General features: G+C 40.9%; 1 protein-coding gene across 4 annotated transcripts in view; it reads right to left on the bottom strand.

Annotated features, from left to right (window-relative positions):
* The window catches only part of MACROD2 (mono-ADP ribosylhydrolase 2), a 5,612,477-nt gene that overhangs the window by 301,040 nt on the left and 5,297,444 nt on the right, over nucleotides 1-13,993 (bottom strand). The gene's annotated exons all lie outside the window — the stretch shown is intronic.

The raw sequence follows: 13,993 nt of genomic DNA on the forward strand, positions 1-13,993 counted from the left end.
CATGCAGGGAAATGCACAGCTCTGATTGGCTGCCACAACTTCAAACCAGGAAGTGTTGGCTGCCCTGTGAACCGCCACCTCCCCAAGGCTTCAATTGTTATATATGGGGGGTCCGAGGTCCCCCGCCCCCCAGGGATTCTATTTTATCACATGCGGTGGCCCCGTGGCACCTCCGCTGCCCAGGGGACCACCACCCCCAGGCACTGGTGAAGGTATATTTGGTGAGGCCCATGGTCCCCCGCGACCCGGGTGCCACCACCCCCAAGGGGCTTATAATTAAATACATGCGGGGGCCCAGATGCAATACCTCACTGTCTATAACCATCAAAGTTCTTTTAGTGAGGTTAACTATGGACAAATTGGTTTAATTCATTTTTTATCTCCCCCCTCTCTTGTTCCTGGCTGACCTTTGAGGTAGAGATTTTGTTGCACCCCTTCTGCCGTCTTCTGGTTTTCCTGTGTCTAAGTCCGGAGGCCGTGCTCATTGTGGTGTGTTTCTGAACGTTTCCCTGATTAACTGATGTGGAAAATGTACCCCTGTTGCCTTACTCGTTGGCACCCTTCCCCTGGTGCGTTCCCTTTCAGATTGATCTGTTTCAACTTCAGATGTTGATATTGGACATAGTTGGAATCATCATACTTTATTCAGTTACAGACTATTACATAGAGATGAGGAACTGTGGACACACATTGGTAACAATAGGTGGAGCGCCCTATACCAGAAAGGGGAAACAGGAGAGGGGCTAAGAACATTCTTGCCCACGTTGGGCATAATTGTTTAGCTTAATTCGTGCTAATTCATAGCGTATGAAGGATAGTTTTTCATCTCAGATGGGTGGTAAATAAGAGCACTTGCCCATTCAGGGCATTATTCCTGCACCATTTAACTCTTTCCACTTCTGTACCAATTGGGTACGCCGTACAGGTCAGGCTTAATAGGATCAGTTTTGTATCAGTACCCCTGAAATTATGTCTAATAGTGATTAACATATTGACAATTTTTTGAAGAATTTTGTGAAAGTTTCCCTCGTTTTTGATGATTTTAAAAAAATGGTTTGAATTACTTTGTATTATATTGATCGCATTGTTGATTAGGTCAAGATAGCCGCTACAGTGTATATTTGGTTCATTGACGGCTCATACGGGGATAACATTGAATCGGGTGGGGATGTAAGTACTGATCCCGGTGTAGTAGGAAACTGGGGAGGATTGCAAGTATGGTCGCTAGCTGGAAGAACATGGACATTTGGGGTTGACAATTTAGTTGACACGAATTACAAAATTGTCCGAATCGTACCTTGTTTACGATCTGGTAAATGCATCATTAGGTGTACAGGCAAGAAAGCTGCCCCCAGGTCTATGTGCTGTTATCAGTCAGTCTGTAAGTCTTTTCATTATTTCATTGACTGTCAGCTGCAAATACAATGGAATCAAGTGTTGTATCTATACAGTGGCAAAATGCCGACGCCGCTGATAGGAAGGTGAAGTGCTGAAATGTATTTGTCAGAAACTTTATGTTTTTGGATGTCTTTTTGTTCAATCTGCTTGGCGGCAAATGCAGATTTGAGATTTTAAGTCCTCCCAAGTTTTTAGGAGTTATGGAGATATGCCTTAAGCCTGTCCTCACTTAAGCAGCTCCCGCTGTGCTAGTGGAGCGGCAGCCTCTGACGGAGCTTTGGGAAACATATATGTAAACAAAGGGAACAAGCATTAGAAAAAGATGCATTAGCGGCAATGTTTATCTGAAAGGAAGAGGCAGGGCATATGACCGTGTGGAATTTGTCCTTTGCTGGCTGCTGCATCAATGCATCATCCGAAGCTAGTGAGAAACCTTTGTGACGCCGAAGCTGGTTTTCCAGCTTCTTTGTGATGGAGTGTCCCTTTGGAGGTGTACTGATGGGAAAATTAATCCAGTCTCTTATGGTTTCTTGAAGCAATCACATATGAAATACATCTAGTAAGTGTTGAGGTACCTTTTCAAGGCGGCACTTATTTCCCATCGCTGCAGTGTGGGCCACTGGCTTGAGACAAGTTTGGCAATCTAAAAAGCACCATTAAACAAGCATTTACAATGCAACGGGTCTCGCGTTTGCTCATGTTAGAGCTGATCGCGTTGTAAATTCCTAACCCGACTTTTCACCTATCGGGCAAAAGTGCATTAATGTACATAACCCGAAAAAGTGAAATTAACTATGTAAAGCGCTCAACTTCTGCCAAGCGAGATCGCGCTCGTAAATTAGAGAAAAAGAAGTCCACAAGCCCGATGGAAAACAGCGAGCCTTGCATGTCTTCTGTACTTGGTCGCTGCGCTCGAGGAGGGCTAGCCACCGGAAAAGGAATGACGTATGCGTGCCTTCGACTAATGAAAGCAAGCAGATTTTATTAGGCAAGCCCACAAACCAATAAAAAACACTGACGTGAAGTTGACAGGGCTCCGAGCCCTTTTCTAAATACAAAAGCGTTTCGCTGCGATACGCATGCAACACAGGCTCAACCCTAAAAAGGACAAAAGCAGAGCACATTCTACAATACTGCCAAAGAAAACAGATAAACTAACCAATTAAAATGAACAACCTGGACGATCTTTCGGCGTGCCTTGCTGCTACATATGACAATGATAACTATGATGCAGAAAAGAGCACACTGCATGCATACATTTAACTTTTGTTTTAGCTTGTTTTGTTTGCAGTAAATTACACTTGCAGAACCACAAATCCGACTACCTCAAAACCGAGACTGTGAAGCTCCTTATTAGTAATTCTTCCATTTTTCAGCACTAAGTTTATGTACTTGCTTCACACAACAATAGCCTTTCCAAAATGACCACCATTTCTAACTGCCCTGATCTCCACCTCCATCATAGTCCTATCTCTAGGTCTTGTGAGAGTACAAGTTTCGCTTTGAAAAAGAAATGGAGGGTCCTGTTGTAACATCATCGACCATATTTGCATATCCATGATGTTCCGTGTTTTCAGTAGAGTGAAAGGCAATGTTATTCCTAGGACTTTTTGTCAAAGTGTTAACAATTCTGTAGTGACCGAACACTACACACAACAAAGTAGCTATTGGTGAACTCACAGTTGAAAACTCCACTTTAAATAAGCACCCTAATTTTACAATGTTAAGGAATGAAGACTTTATGTATCCGCATGTTCACAACTGTAGTTGTGCTCGCTTTGGCAGCACATACTAAAATTGGAACTATGCGGGCAAAGTAAAATTCATGAAGCTTCCACGCTGGACTTCCAAAGGCAGGAGGAGCAGCTGTGCAAATGAGAACTGACATGAGTCAAGACAAGAAGCAATTAAAAATGAGTTCCTGAAAACTACAGATAAACAATTGAAAGCGTGAGGACATTGGACTTGGCCAATGCTCCTCTGCCAAGAACAGAAGTGAGGTATTGGCTTTGCGAACCTTCTAGGAGGCAGCAAAGAAGAGTGATGCTTCAGTCAACCTATGGTAATCGGCAGGTGGGAGGAAAGTCTTTTATTCAGTACAACAGGTCTATCAGACAGCGCATGCACACTCCCCAGGCTCAACCTAAAAAGGAGCACATGAAGAAAGATGAGGAATTGTTTGACCCATTGGGAGACAACGTTTGATCCTCACATGATACACCATCCTTTGCCTCCTTAGTGGACACCACCAGACCCTGCGGCACAATATGTGCTGTATTGGATAAGGCGTGAGATGTCTAAAGACGTATGTAACAGAATGCGGTGTAAGTGCCCCAGACCTTCTTTAGATAATAAAATATCAGATATGCCAGAACTGAATTCAAAGATGTTGACATTTTTAAACACGGATAAAGATCTGAAAGGATGCCAAAATAGACCATTGGATGTCTTTGGTCCTTTAACCAAAGTTTTTGATTTATGTGAGAAGGTGTATGTAAATGGTTCTAAGTTGAGCACAGAAGAACTAAGGCAATGGGTGCAAAGAGCTGTTCGCTTACTTGTAAATATAAATAGGGCACTTTGTGTTGAGCAGAGGAAGAGTACCCACATGAAAATAGATCCAAAGCTTGCAGAGCTAGCCAGTAAAGAGGCAGGATTTGAGGCCAAGGGTGTTTGGTGAAGAGTTTGTTAAAGATGTGGCTAGGGGTGTTGGAGTATTCAATTCAATCCAATTTAAAAGGTGCAAACAGACATCGGGAAGATTTTCGGCAGGGCCGGGAGAGTGTGGGGCCGGCTTCCTGGCTGTGGATACAGAATCACAGGAGCTTCTTCCTCAAAAGGTTTCAGATCCTCCAGTGGTTTCTAAAACCAGGGGTTTTACTCGCAAAGGCAAACAGGAAGAGGAAGTTTATTCATGGGTGACAGAAGAGTGAGAGGAATGCAAGGTATGTCTGCTAAAAGAATCTTTATTTACCCCTTTAAAGCTGAGTGGCAGACTCACCCACTTTGTAGCTCATTGGATGAAGATAACCTCAGATCACTGGGTAATACAGACAGTACAAGGTTACCAAATAGGGTTTTGTAGATGTTCCAGTAAAAATAAGATGTCCAACGATATCCAGATTTTCAAAGGAGTTGACACAGTTGATGAGTCAGGAAGTGGAAGCAATGTTGGAAAAGGGTGTGATGGAGAGATGTTCAAAGAATTTAGAAGGGTTTGTAAGCTATGACCTTTTGGTGGAGAAAAAAGACAAGGGGATGTGACCGGTGATAAATCTGAGGAAGCTGAATGATTGGGTTCAGTAAAATCATTTCAAAATGGAGGGTATACAGTTGTTAAGAGATATTCTGAGGAAGGGGGATTAGTGATGCGTCTGGATCTAAAAGATGCATATTTGGAAATTTCATTTTGTCAGGAACAGAGGGATTATCTGACATTTCTATTGCAAGGAAAGATGTGGAGATTTACTTGTCTCCCTTTCGATCTGACGTTAGCACAATGGTGCTTCCCTAAAGTAATGAGACCTGTAACGGCTTGGTTGAGACCAAGGGGTGTCCGACTGACTGTTTATCTAGAAGATGTTTTAATAAGGGAAGAGACAAAGGAAATGGCCATAGAGCAAACAGAATCAGCATCTAGAATCTAGTATTTGTGGTGAACAGGGTCTAGTCCAAACCAAGAGATGGTGTTTTCAGTTTTATGGACATTGGAATGTGTGTTGAGAATTCCTGCAGAGAAAGTGAAAAAGATATGCAGGGAGATAAGGGTAGTTGCGGAGAGCCATGTAATATCTCTGAGGCAGCCAACAACACTGGTGGGTTTGCTCTCGCTTCAATTCAGGCAATCTTACTAGCTCTACTTCATTTTCGAGCCTCACAGAGGTTGAAAACTAAACAACTTAGGATGGATTAAAAATATTCTCAAAAGATTCAGCTGAATGTGGAGGCTCTGCAGGAGTTGTAATGGTGGAAGTAGAATTTGGAGGCTTGGAAAGGTAGAGCAGTTTTTGGAGAGGCACCAGATTTAGTGGTAGAGTCAGAAACCAGTCTCCAAGTTTGAGGAGCGAGATGTGGGACTTCAACAATATGGGGGAAATAGACCCTTTCAGAGAAGGAAATGCATATCAATTATCTAGAGCTGTTAGCAGGATCCTTTGCAGTGAGTAGTTATGTAAGGGATCATGTGAAATGTTGCTTGTTGTTGGAAATGGACAAGGTGTCTTCTGAAAGGTATGTTAATAGTTTAGGAGGCCCACATTTGAAGGCCACGTTTGAAGGCCATAGCAGACTTGAAGAAAGATTTTTGGCATTTTTGACTAGATCAAAATATCATGATGTTAGCACAACATATTCCCGGGGCTCAGCAATTCGGTGGCAGATTGGAATTCAAGAAATCTGTGTGATTCGAGTGACTGGCTGTTGAACAGGGAGGTGTTCAGGGCATTAGGGTTAAGAGGAGGCCAGCTGCAATGAATTTCTTTGTGAACAGATTGAATGCACAACTTCCAATATTTTGCACTTGGAAACCAGATCCAGAGGAGAGTGCAGTAGATGGATTCCTGCAGCAGTGGTGGTAGACATGCAATTACATCTATGCCCCTTTCTCTATGATGCAACAAGTATTGATGAAAGTGAGAAAGCAGCAGGCTGATCTGTTGTTGATAGCTTTGATTTGGCCCACACAAGTGTGGATTCCAGATGTAATGTTTGCTGAGGGACAATCCTGTAATTTGACAGATTGTGTGAGGTTGTTGGTGGAGAGTCCAGCTGGAGAGAGTCATGTTTTGGTACAAACATGTCAAATGCAGTTGATGGCATGGATGATTTCAGAAGAGCATGGCAGATGTCAGGAATATTGTCGGAGGCTTTGGAACTCTTTAAAGATTCTTGGGCCCCAGGAACTATGAAGGCATACAGTTTGACTTGAAAGAGACGGGTGTGTTGGTGTTCTGAATGGAATTTGGATCCTATTTCAACACCTGTGGTGAATGTGGTAAATTATTTGATAGAAGTTGTCATGGAAGGAAAATCGTATAGTTTGATTCATTTGTGTAGGTCAGCCATTTCAGCGGGTCATGAATTGGTGAATGGTTTGCCTTTAGGACAATTGGATGTTGTGAAATGATTGAAGTGTGAGGTTAACTGTACCTCCGGGTCCAAAGTATACATTTTTATGTGATGTGGATTAAGTTCTTAAGGAGTTAACTTCCTGGAGTAAAAATGAATTTCAGATGTTAAAGAATTTACTATTCAAAGTAACTATGCAACTTTGTTTAGTGTCTTTTAGAAGAGTTTCAGATATAAAAGCTCTAGAGGTATCTGCTAGTGGTTATGTGCCAGAAGGGGTTTATTTTTATATTAAAAGGAGAATAAAATGTATGTTAAGAATACATTTGTATCCAAATATGGATGAGAATGAGACATTTTGTGGAGCTAAGAACTTGAAAGAATATGATAAAATAACTGAGAATTTGAGAGATTCTAGAAACATTCAATTATTATTTTCATATAGCTATCCTCAAAAGTCTGCAAAGTGCACAACCTTGGCAAGGTGGGTCAAGATGGTCATGGAAAAAGGAAGTATAGATGTATGTAAAATTGGAGCATATTTGGCAAGAGGTGCTATGTCATCAAAAGCAATTTTGGTAGGTGGTAGTTTAACTTGTTTTCTTGCTTTTGCTGACTGGTCAACAGACTCAGGGTGTAAACATTTTATTTGAAACCTACAGAAAGCGCATCTCTGAAGGTTGTGTCAAGACTTTAAAAATGCATAATATTGGCCTCCATGCCAGTATAATGCCTTGCCATAAAATTCAGATTTCCCACAGCAGGGGTGGGACGAAAATCATGATTTTATTCAAGACATAGGCCCTCATTATGACTCTGGCTGTCTTCATTTAAGACCGCCAAAGCCACGGGCGACAGAAGACCGCCAGTGCTGGCTGCCTCTGCCCACCATGTCATGGCTACTGCTGGATTTCAGCCACACTTTGGGCAGACATCCGGTATTAGTGTGGGCCATAATACTGCCTGGCGGTGTCCTGCTGGCGGGGCGCTGCTGGCGGTGGAAGCGCCCCATCCCGTTCCCTGCCGGACGACCTTCTTCCAGGAACAGGTAGGTGATCATCGAGGAGGGGGTGGGAGGTTGGCGGTGTTGTGTGTGCGTGTATGAGTGTGTGATGTCTGCGTGTGTGCATGAACGTGTGTATGCTTGGTTGTATGTGTGTCTGAATGTTGAAGTGAGTGCATGTCTGCATGTAAGTGTGTATGTGTGTGTGTATGCGAGTATGATTGTTGTTGTGAATGCATGTTTGTCTGCGTGTGAGTATGCATGTTTGGATGGGTGTGAGTATGCGTGTATGAATGTTGTTGTGAATGCGTGTTTGTATGCTTGTGAGTGAATACGTGTATTTAAGTGTAAGTGAATGGGTGTATGCGTGGGTGTCTGTGTGCACGTATGTGGGGAGGAAGGTGGGGGATGGGGTGCTGTGTCTGAAGGGGGTGGGGAGTCGGGCGCTGTGCCTGAAGGGGGGTGGGTTGTGGGGGATGGAGGTGCTGTGTCTGAAGGGGGTGGGTTGTGGGGGATGTAGGTGCTCTGTCTGAAGGGGGTGGGTTGTGGGGGATGGAGGTGCTGTGTCTGAATGGGGTGGGTTGTGGGGGATGGGGCGCTGTGGGTGAAGGAGGAAGGGGGAGTCTAGTGCTTGCTGGGGTGGGGGAGTCATCTGCCGGTGACAGAGAAGAAAGTCTCTGTCACCGGTAGCCTTTCCGCCATGGTTTTCATGGCGGTGCTACCGCCGTGGAAACCATGGCAGAAAGCCAGCTCCTAATACCACCGGCGGTCTTCTGTGGACAGCTGGGTCGGAGATGATTATCTCCAGCCCGGCCGTTCCGAGCGCAATGGCGGTATGAGTGGAGATGTGGCAGGTTCGCAGAGGCCAACCCGCCACACTCATAATGTGGCAATCATCACCGTTAGCCTGTTGGCGGTGGGACCGCCACTTTTACCCTGGTGGTCAAAAGACCGCCTGGATCATAATGACCCAAACAGAGGCTAATATTATCCCTCTGAAAGAGCTTCCCCACCCTTAATTAATATTGTTTATGATTACATGAAAAGTTTAGGAAGAATATGAGGAATTCATGAAAAGTTGGGAAAAGAGGATAAGGAGAAACTCTTACATGTTGTTATGGTTCTACAAGGGGGACTTTCTTTGTTCACAGCAAAAAAGAAGGAAGATGGCTGCTTGCTGGGGACATTTATACACTTTCAGAATGTTCAAGTACACCCTTATTGTCCCTCCCCCCATATTTCCTATACATATTTATAGTTTCATAGAGCGTAAATACATGTGTACACATTTTTTGTAGTATTTTTAACATTCTGCTTTCACACATTGTTTTCCTGCTTACTATTTTTGTATTGGTTCTTGTTCTCATAGCTCACCGTAATTATTGAATTGCTGATTCTTGCTGTTTTCAATAAACTCAAACTTAAAAAAGAATGTTCTAAAGATCTAAAAGTTAATGGTTCCATATATTGCTGCTGTGTTTGTGGCAATAAGAAGGATATGTAGAATATTAGCCTTTGTGTATTTAATAAAATCATGGTAGGCGAGTCTGAAATGTTTTCGGGGAGCATCCTTTTCATTATTAAAATGTTCACACCAGACACAATGTTAACTGTTGAATATGTTGTTCCTCATTTCATTGTCCTCATGAAGGCCCTGTGTTAGGGCACTGAATTTCCTTGTTTATCTTTGGGGTCAAAACATCAACATATTTTCAGTTGTATCCTGGACTGCAGCATTACTCATTTGGAGGGAATTGTGGAATTAATAGCTAACCCTTGAAATGATGAGTTTTGTTAAGTGGTTTGTGAACAAATGCAGCCAGGCTTGATGTAGTTGCCTATGTGCACTATAATCCATCTGCTTCTTCTATAGGTATTATTTTTGTTACTTTGCACGAGCACTTTTTTATCACTTTATTTTTTCACACTATGGAGCAACCATTGTATCTTGTATGTATATATATATTCTTGAGATATATTACATTGTTATGCAACTGTATGTGGCTCTGGTGTGTTTCTTTAGTCTGCCATCACTGTAATCATGATCAAATAATTTGTTTGATGAAGATTCATTTTCTTCCTATGAAAAGCAATTTATTTTGGCATCCGTGAGGACCATTTGTTGTGTGCATTATTCTACACCCAGATGCTACAATACTTTAGGGTTACCCCATTGTAGTGATGAAATCAGTAAGGATGTAAATAGGCCCCCTCCCTTGATGCCACAGTGGAACGAGGGTAAAAGGGTGTAAAACTGAATGTTTTGGGGGGGGGGGGGGAGGCACAGAGGATATGCTGGCAGCTGGTTGTATTGTTAACCCTAGCTTGCCAGGGTCTATTATCTACAATAAAGCTTTTCTCAAGACTTCATTCGAGTCTCATTTCTACACCCATCATATTGTACTGAGGTGATAGGCAGGTAAGTTCATAAAGAATAATTAAAGCAGCTGTTTAAAGCAACTAAAATGGAGCACTGCTTTTCTTTCTTCTGATCTATTTTTCTAGCTTACAGTTACAAGCAGACAGAACATGTTTACGTTTTGCCCTCCTTAGATAAATAGAGAAAAGCTAGAATCTTTCTGCATAAATTTATACATTTGGAGCTACTTCAGCTGTTTTGTTTACAAAAAACTGATGTTATTGAATTATTCTAATATCTGTTTGCAAAAATTATCTAAGAGGTTTTAGATGTGTTTAATTTTGCATCAGAGATTTTGTTTTTATTTTTCATGTTTGCTCACTCTTACGTATGAAAGAGCTGTCTAATAAGGTTTTAAGCGGTCTGTGCAAAAGGTGGCTGTGTGATCATGTATTGTATGGGATAAAGTACTCCCTTGCACATATGATAAGGATATTGCAAGTCACTTCAGAGTTCCATAACCTTTTAAAAGAACTCATAAAGGAACATATATATATTTGTATGTGCTAACATAATATAAATACACATACACACCAAGAGGACAATGTTCACACCACAACATATGTATATATAATTTCATCGTAAATATTTTTACATCCACCTATGTTTATTTTTCCAATCTTTTTGGCCGCCTTTCAGTTGATCATCTGCAGCTTTACCCTATTTTTTATAAAACAGTGCTCAAAAGCCATTGTGAGTCAATCATCGTCAGTTAAAACAATTAGAAAGTCTGGTGTAGATTAAAGAGTTCCATCACTTTCTCCATTTTGTTTATAGGCAAAGACTTTGCAACTATATCAATTTAAATACATCACCCAATAGAATATGTTAAGCCATAGGTATCTACTTGCTCATTTGTATGTGTCATGTTTTATTTTCCGTTTTTCTTATAGTTGTTGGTTGGTGCAAAATTTATGCTTTTTGTTAGCTTCCCATGTAATTTGGGTTGTAGATGGCAATCTCTTTCTTCCTCCTCCTAAAATCTTTTTAAGTGCATGATACGTTATAATACATTAGATTACCTTTTATATGTTGCCATTCATATGATCAATGTTTCCTTTCATCTTTATAAATTACATGCATTAATATTGACACATAATTTCCAATTTTACAATATTCTTAGCATTTTCTCACAATACGTTTTATGCCTACCCATATGAATCACATCATCTTCACTTTTTTCAAGATCAATCTTAGTATAACACAATAAATCGAAGCTCTTTTACAGATAACAACTATTAAGAATTCCAATTAGCAATTAAATTTTCTACTTTTCAGGGTATTATTTTTAATTCTTCTGCCAATATCTTTGAGTCAATCGTGTTTCAGAATTGGTCACTTTATATTCATTTAGTACTTAGGCCATGGTCAGTTGTAACTCTCCATCTCTTCCTCGTTGTTCTTTCTGAACATGTTTGATATGATAATATTTCATATCTTTGCAATCACTATTGTGATGTTTCATGAGGTACTTGGCTATTGAGTAGGCCATGTCCTTATTTCTTGTTGCAATGAAATGGTAACGTATTCTCAGTTTGACTTTGCTTATTGTACAACCCACATACCCCTGCTGGCACATGACCATCACTGTACACCCCTTGTTGTGATGAACGTAAACCCTGACTACCTTGCAAGTCTAAAAGCAACGGCAAAGTCTGTCACAACAATCACCAGACCCCACAGTAACTAAAAAAAAAATGCGCAATGGAACATAACCCTGTAATGTCAATAGAAGAAAAACTTGCCAATTGATTTGCAGAGTCCTGGATCACACCCACACAACACTAAATAATATGGTTTAAGGGACAAACAACTGCAGATCAGTCCATGTTATTTTTATAACCGAAGGTTCACCAGGGGTGAGTTTGCAGAAGAGATTCACCACAAATTATATCAAAGAATTGATGTGCACGTACCAAAATTAATTAAACCCAGCACACATCTACCAATTGGTTACCATTTCACTGACAATGGTCATCCAAAAATTGTATCAATTACTATAGCATAGTTAAGGACTTTGGGAACATAGATTAAAGATCATGGGAAATCAATAAATGCTGATCCAGGGAGGTATATGCCTTATCAAGAAGGTAGATTATACTTATTCTGTACTTTGAATGAGACAATGTTGTAATGCTCACATCAACAGCGATATTGCCAAGGTACAAACATGGTATGCAGGAACTCGCAGGGAAACCTACAACTATATATCTCAAAGATACAGCATCACAGAAAATAGATGTGAGAGTTAAGAATAGCACATCTATACTGTGTGCTTGCTTTGACAATGTAGCCTTCATTGATAACCCCGATTCATTAGTTTTATAGGTCGATATGAATAACTTTATAATGTAGTAGAACACGAGCTGGGGTTCAGGGAGGCTGGTTCTAATATAGAATAAAAGTACATTTTACCACATGTACAATCCATTAGACGGTGGTGTTTGTAAAGACTTCAGTTACCAGGGCAGAGAACTGGAATACTTAAATGTGTTCCAATAGGGGCTATTAGGTAACAGTTACACACAGGTTCTCTTTCAAATCCAGCTTTTTAAAAAACCAGGTCCTGGAAAGAACCCAAAGAGTTTCCAGTCATCATATAGGATGATCAGTGGTTCCGTAATAGCACAAAGGACAGCTCTTCCTGTAGTGGAGCAACAGCAGCATCCAGCAAGCACTCATCCTCAGCCTGGAAAGCAAATTTGGCCCATTCTTGTCAAAAGTGTGAGAAGAAAGTTGAAATTGGATAGCACGCTGAAAAAAGTCATTTTAGAAAAGTAAATATAACCCACACCAGTGTGGGTCCAATGAGCACTGAATGCAAAATCACTTAACTCAATTATGTAACCAATAATCAAGAGAATGCCAAACACCTGGTAGGCCACCAGTTATAAACAGAGAAGATTCCATCAGTCATGGATGAGGTTTTAACATAATTAGCAAGGCAAGGCAGGCCACAAATGGTGGACGACAGACTATTCTGGATGGATGAAAGGCTCAAACACTGAAATGATTGAGAGGTGTAGGCAGTGAGGAAAATGTGTCACCACTATCACAGTGAGACAAGTTGTCTATGGTGGTGAAACAAGGACAGGCAATACATTTGATTGCATATGGAAGTGGCAAATAAGATTGAGGATGTCACAATATTATTACTGTTGTATCCTTTTTATTGTGAACACAACTGTTATGATTTAAAGTTGCTAATGTTTCTCTTGTTTACGCTCTGGACCAATTATTCTAAGCCATACTATATCTATTGCAATGCATAGATAAAACATGGTTGGGATAACTAAATATGTATAAGAAACAATGATCTGTATATGTATCTTATGTCTGTGAGATGCTAGGATAAAACTCAATTAAAATTGGGTAAAAAACTGAAGTGTTCCATATGGCTACAATAATAAAGGACAGTGATTTTGGAACATGAAAAATGAAAGTGAAGATGTGTGTATGCAGGAGAAAATTCATGCCACATAATCCACTATATTGAAGCTTGTTTTTCACAGTACTGTTCTATCCCTCCAATCATTCATTATACCCCACTCCCAAATTGTTAAGCAGCAGTGCAACGTAAATGAGGCGCAAATACAATAACAAGGCAAATGGTTGAGAACAGAGCAGCAAAGCTCAGAGATGTGGTTTAAAGTAAAAACAAAAAATTGCAGGACAAAGAAACCCAGAACCTTGAAACCCAACAGAAGAGGCAGTTTTCTTGTTAACACTGTCCTTTTTTATAACCACAGGCTTCCTAACAGAATCTGTAAAGAACTGTGGAATCTGGCAGCACCTTAGATGAACAGTCAAAAAAGGCTTTATGAAAATCCTAGCATCTGTCATGTGCAGACCTGTGACTTAAAGCTTCTAAGAAGGGATTTTCTACATTCAAGTGGGACCCCTTAGCAGACTTTGTCATCATCTGCTGTGGCCCCTCAACCCAGAAGCCTCTTTGATTTTCTCAAAGGTGTACCTCCCCTAACAAGAGCATTTTTGCTAGAACTGGCATCCTTGGTGTGGTTTCCCCTTACTTTTTGCCCTCTGACCTCCTGTTTTTCTGACTTCATTTTTATGGCTTTAGGAGTCTGTGCACTTTACCACTGCTG

This window comes from Pleurodeles waltl, chromosome 5, assembly GCF_031143425.1.
Source record: "Pleurodeles waltl isolate 20211129_DDA chromosome 5, aPleWal1.hap1.20221129, whole genome shotgun sequence".
Lineage (NCBI taxonomy): Eukaryota > Metazoa > Chordata > Amphibia > Caudata > Salamandridae > Pleurodeles > Pleurodeles waltl.